Source organism: Periplaneta americana, chromosome 5 (genome assembly GCF_040183065.1).
Source record: "Periplaneta americana isolate PAMFEO1 chromosome 5, P.americana_PAMFEO1_priV1, whole genome shotgun sequence".
NCBI classification, from domain to species: Eukaryota; Metazoa; Arthropoda; class Insecta; order Blattodea; family Blattidae; genus Periplaneta; species Periplaneta americana.
In genome coordinates, this window is record NC_091121.1 from 75,824,085 (window position 1) to 75,830,084 (window position 6,000).

Below are 6,000 nucleotides of genomic sequence, written 5' to 3' on the forward strand. Positions count from 1 at the left end.
ACTTTCTCATATTTTTCTCCTGCTTCCCTCCTATCCTTCACCTTCACCTACTCTTATCATAATCATATCATGATCGTCTTCTTACTTTTCTGTCTCATTTATTTTATTTTCCTCCTCCTCCTCCTCCTCCTTCTTCTTCTTCTTCTTCTTCTTCTTCTTCTTCTTCTTCTTCTTCGATTTATTGTATGTTTCGTACATGTGACAATAATTAGACATTAGCCTAATGTTATTAAAATTCCTTGCAGATGTGGTACCACTGATTAATACAGAATAAGAGATCCAGTTTTTTTTAAGGGAATAGAACTATTGAATCATATTTCATTTGTTAATTAGGCCCTGTCCGTTTCCATTAAAATCGTGCACAAGTCAATTCATAATTTGATAATTGAATCATTCATTTCTAAATGGACAATATTCCAGTTCTTGCCCAAATCAGTTAAAAAAAAAAAAACATTCGTATTCGTCTCATTTGAATGAACCTTTCTTTTAAAGGTCATTATTTCATGCATTTATGAAGGTGTATACAGACTTAAAATATTCACAGAAGTTTTGAAAGGGCCCAGTTGCTGGAATAAGATCATTTTTATGGAGATCTGTTTGCTGTTGTAGTTTTGGAATAAGGCCCTTTTAGAAATGACTGATCCAATTGCATTATTTCATTGACTCTCGCTGACTCTTGTTCAATATGGAAATAAAACTAAGTAAAATATCTGTCAGGAGAGCAGAGGACATTTTTGCTGTTTTCACAGGAGTTTCTCTGTCCGCAATTGCTCGATGGACATCCTTGGCTGAGTAACGTGGATTCTGATTGTAAAGAGCGACCTTTATCAGTGCGTGGAGTGTAAACTGACATTATCCGCTGGAAATGTTGTTTGTTTTGTGAAGCGTGCTGCATTTACACATTATCTTCCTCGTGGAGAAAATTACATAACGAATTTCTTCATTTACACTTGTGCCTTGAAAGTTTAAAGTTCTTCCTGGCCGCACTTTATTGCCACCGGCTCTCGCTAGACGAGATTTGTCGGTTCCATGCTTCGATGATTTTGCCCCTGGGGAATGTACCAGGGTCGCCTTTTAATGCAAGGTCAAATGGGCTGAGACCTATTACCGTAGAACTATTAAAAGCAGATTTTTGCTAGTTTATCATACTCACAGCATTGCCATTTTGTTGTAGAGTTAATGTAAATACTGACTGAATATTGCTAATATTCTAGAATTAAAATAAACTAAGCCTTTTTTTCAAATATGATATTTACATCTAAATATTTTAATCGTTTATTATTTAAGATGACAATTATCAGCATCATTATTATCATCCTCCACCACCACCATCATGATTATCATTTCCGTTTCGACCTCATTTTTTTATTTTTAACAGATATTGGACATTTACATGTAGTCAGCATGGCGCATAGCTCTTGTTTAAAATATATTTCTCCCCCCCCCCTCTTCCCAGTGTCACCAGGTTGTCATTCATTTCATTTTTTCATTTCATTTATTATATTTCATAGATTTTACATGAGTAATGAAGCTTTAAGATGTGGAACAAGTCAAAATTTTACAATATTACAATTACAATTTTTACATTTTTTACAATATTTTACAATTTTTACAGTTTTACAATTTTGTAATTTTCTACAATTTTTTACAATATTTTGGGGAGCTGTAGTAAGATGATGTGAGGCCCGAGGATTCGTCAAAAGGTTACTCGGCATTTGCCTTATTGTTGGGAAAAACCTCGGTAAAAACCCAACCAGGTAATCAGACCAAAGGGGGTAAAATGAAGTGAGGCTGAGGATTCGCCATAGTCCATCCGGCTTCAGTCCCACGGCTGGGGAAGACCTCGGAAGAAACCATTCGATACATAATCTCTTCTGGCAATGGTTTTTGTGTAACCCACTTCTGAGATTGGGGCACCCGGAAGGAGGATGGTATGATAGGATGATTATGAATAGGCCTATCTGGTCTTAAACCTAAACTTAACCTAATTTCCAGACCATTGATGAACACAGAAACAGTTTCCTTGAAGGAAAAAATGTCTTTTCTAACCAGGAATTGAAACCTAATACCTCATGAACTGTAGCCAGAAGCTGTGACGCTAGATCATCGGGCCGGTCTATTTAAAATAGTAGGCGACAATCGATGCTACTTAGCAGAACGAAAACAATGGAATAAACTCATTATTGCGATACAGGTTTTTTTTTTTCAATTACAAGAAGTGGTTTCCCCAAACTTAAGGCGAATATCCTGTAATAATATGTCGAATCTTCGGTCTTATCTCGCCAAATTCGATGTTTTTGTCTCTGGGGAATGTACCGGTATGCCGAATAACTTAGTAACTGTTATAGAGTCGTTAAATAACCGACAAAAAAAAGGAAGCTATTGAGAGATAAAGAGATAGCATGACTATAGCTTAATGTTAGGGAAACCAAATTACTCTGAGAAAACTTCTCCATAGTACAAATCGCATAGCATCTGCCCCAGACTTTGGTTGCGAAATGAATGGTACGCCCTATATTTGAATCGGTTTTTTGAGAAACCCCATAAGTCAAATTTTAACAAAATTGAGTTTATTGCTAATTTCTGTTCTATAGGGATTAGATATCGGCAAGTCAGACGGGACTCACGCCCGTAACTGCCTGCCGTCAGGCTGGGGTTCCGACGGAGCTACAGAACAAGTTAAAAGTTAGCACTGGCCCATTCAGCCCGGGTTTTATAAGCCAGTCCAGGCGGCACCCTAGAAAGCCTGCCTGTTTGCTTGTATTGTAGAGTGACTTGCATTCATGTAAGCCAGTCTACGCTGGTTAAGATGAAACAGTACGTTTGAAATCTAAGTTCGTTGGCTATTTAGTCACTTCAAAAAAAATCTTTATTTTCTGCTACAATACAGCAAAAAATTCTTGATTAAAGAAACATAGTTTTACAATTTATTACACAGCAGAATATCATAAAATAATAAGATAAATATTATACATTTCATTTTTTATAAAGTGTATCTGACTCAAGAAATAACGGCAGATAATTCTTGATTAAAGAAACACAATTTTACAATTTATTGCACTACGGAATTCCATAAAATAATAAGATAAATATTATACATTTCATTTTCCTGCAAAGTGTATCTGGCTCAACAAAACAGTAATATTTCTTAACTTGTGACTAGTTAAAAAAAAAAAAGAAAGAAAGAAAAGGAAAGAAGAGATGAGGGAGAAGGGAAGTGGAGAGGAGAGAAGGAAATATCTTGAAAAAACATTGATAACAATTAGTATGAATATCAACAACTATTATAGGAAAATATAAAAATATTCCATTGTAACTTTATCCACAATTAAAAGCTTCATGGAGACCTGTAAAATGTAAAAAAGTTCTTCGTTCTTCAGAATATTGATTTACTGTTTAACTTCTGAGGGATAGATTTCTTTTTATTTATGAAGCTGAAAGTTTGAAGGATTTGCATTACATTTATATTAATATGATGAAAGGGAAAGTGTAAGTAATTTATAATAACTGTTGGCATTTAATGAATATTATGCTGACGATAAATAGTTTTCTTTATATTTATTACCGGTCCGTTTCAGAAGACGACAAATTAAGTTCACAGTAGTTTGTCTATATCTGTATGCTTCCCATCAGGTTTGGACTAGACTTGGTTAATATTTATCATGCATCTGAAAACAGCACAGTCTGGCGCAGGTCGGCGAAATACAACAGTACTTTCGGGTCACTATTAGGATCGTTTGACGTCACGAGCAGTGTTGTGGGGGAAGGTTGACTGCAGGCGAACGATACCGTGCGTAAGCCCACTCACAAAGTTAAACAGTTATGGGCAGGCCTGAATGAGGTTTCGCCGGTCTCTGATAGTGATAGATACAGCATTTTGTAGAAAAATACCACAAGTCAAACGGTATTTCTATTGTGACATGTGCGTTTGAAAATTAGGTTTCGTGGAGAAGGCCTATAAGTCAATGACAAGGCTGACAGAAAATGAACAAAACAATAGCCTAAGCTGTTGTGTTTGATAAATTAATTATTTTGTGTCCGAATTTTGGATTTCTTAGAATATTGTTGTCTTTTATGTAATGTATAATTGTATTAGATTATTTAATGCAGAACTTTATTGTTTATGTTCTTAGTAACATTTCATACAGGTTAGAGTAAAATTTGTTTACATGAAGCAAAAGTTATGAAGTCTGCTTTTAAATACTGGCTTTGAGAATCAAATTCGTATTATTTTTAAACCAAATTTTCAATTATTACATGAAATAAAGAGATTGTTTTGTTAAATCTTTACCAGATTTTGAGAAACCCCATAAGTCAAACATTTTCAAACATGAATATTGAGTTATATTCTATTTTAAAATATTCTTTTGTATATATAAATAATCCGTGGCGCTACAGCCCGTGAAGGACCTAGACCGACCAGCTGGCTGCTGGCCTCACGCCCACATGTCGAAGCAGAGGTGGACGATTATCCAACCGGAATGGAGGTATCGTGTGGTTAGCAGCCGTTGTAGCTGGCATTCGCAACCGGATTTCGCTACCTATCGTAGCTCCCCAAGTGCATCACTCTGCTGGTTGGGCACCGGTCCCATACACTGGCCGAAATTTCATGAGAAAATTTTTTTCTCCCATGAGGACTCGAACCAGCGCGCATTCCGTAATTCGGGTCCTAGGCAGGATGCCTTAGACCGCGACGCCACGGCGCGGGACATTCTTTATAATAGTGGCAAAAAAACCGGACCGACCCTTGTAGCTGATACAGAAGAATCCTGTGCTGTGTATTGTGTCAAACTGTGGTAATTTCGATATGGATAGTGAAGCCAGGGGTATGTACTGTTATTTAATGTAAAAATACGCAGTTATCTTTGCCGAATAGAGGTAGAAATGTAATATTGATCCCAGATGAAAATAAAACTCTCAAAGTTTTTTCATGTGTAAGTTTGAGGCACTGAAGGAAACAAAAGACTGTAAGAATCGAACAAATGCAATAAATTTCATTGTTACAATTAATTTTATACGACATGTGTGGATATCTTAGCTCCATCCCACTTGCCGTCAACTTCTAAACTCGCAAGCTCTGCAGCAGAATCTGCCGTACACAATAAACGTCGTAAATACGTACATCTAGTAGACAATTACATCTTCATCGTCTTTGCTGTGGAAACAATAGGCTCCTGGTGTAAAGAAGCAAAAGACCTAGTTTCCGAAATTGGTAGAAGTTTGGTGACTGTTACTGGAGACTCTCACTGCACCAATTACCTACGGCAAAGAATAGGAATAGCCATCCAACGTGGGAACGCAGCCAGCATTTTGGGAACCTTTCCAGACGCCAATTCTCTCGATGAGATTTTCTTCATTTGAATATCTGAAAGCAAGACAAGGGTGAAGTACGAAGCCCCGTAGAATTGAAGGAACAGAAAAACTGGTTTAACCTCCTTCAGATCCTCAAGACCCAGAAAGTGCACTTGACTTCATCAAGTTCAGCATATTGAAGTAAGATCTCGACATTGCGATCGGACGAACTTTCTTCTGAGATATTGAATATATGAAATACAAAATTTAAGATTTATTATTCATACTGCCTTTCACGCAAATCACATAATATATAATATAACCACTACTTTGTCAAATATAACTGAGTAATTTTAAAAATTATATAAGATGGATGTGTTTTGTGACTAGCAAAATTTGAATCTGTGACTTTGAAATCAGCTACAAGAGTCGGTCCGGTTTTTTTTTTTTTTTTTGCCACTACTGTACATAAATATTCATTATGTTTTTACCAACATTTCTTATTTAAAATATTCCAATTCTTAACTCATGCATTTCTTTTAAACAGTGTTTTGTGTTTCCCCAAAATTTTGTATTTCGTGACTTAAGGAGTTTCTCAAAAGACCGATTCATTTAAACTTCCGCCCTGGTAAGTGGTCGCAGTTTTCTTTTATTCATGCTTTTGAAGTGCAATTTCGTGTTGAACGACTGAGAAAAGCCCTACTTCAC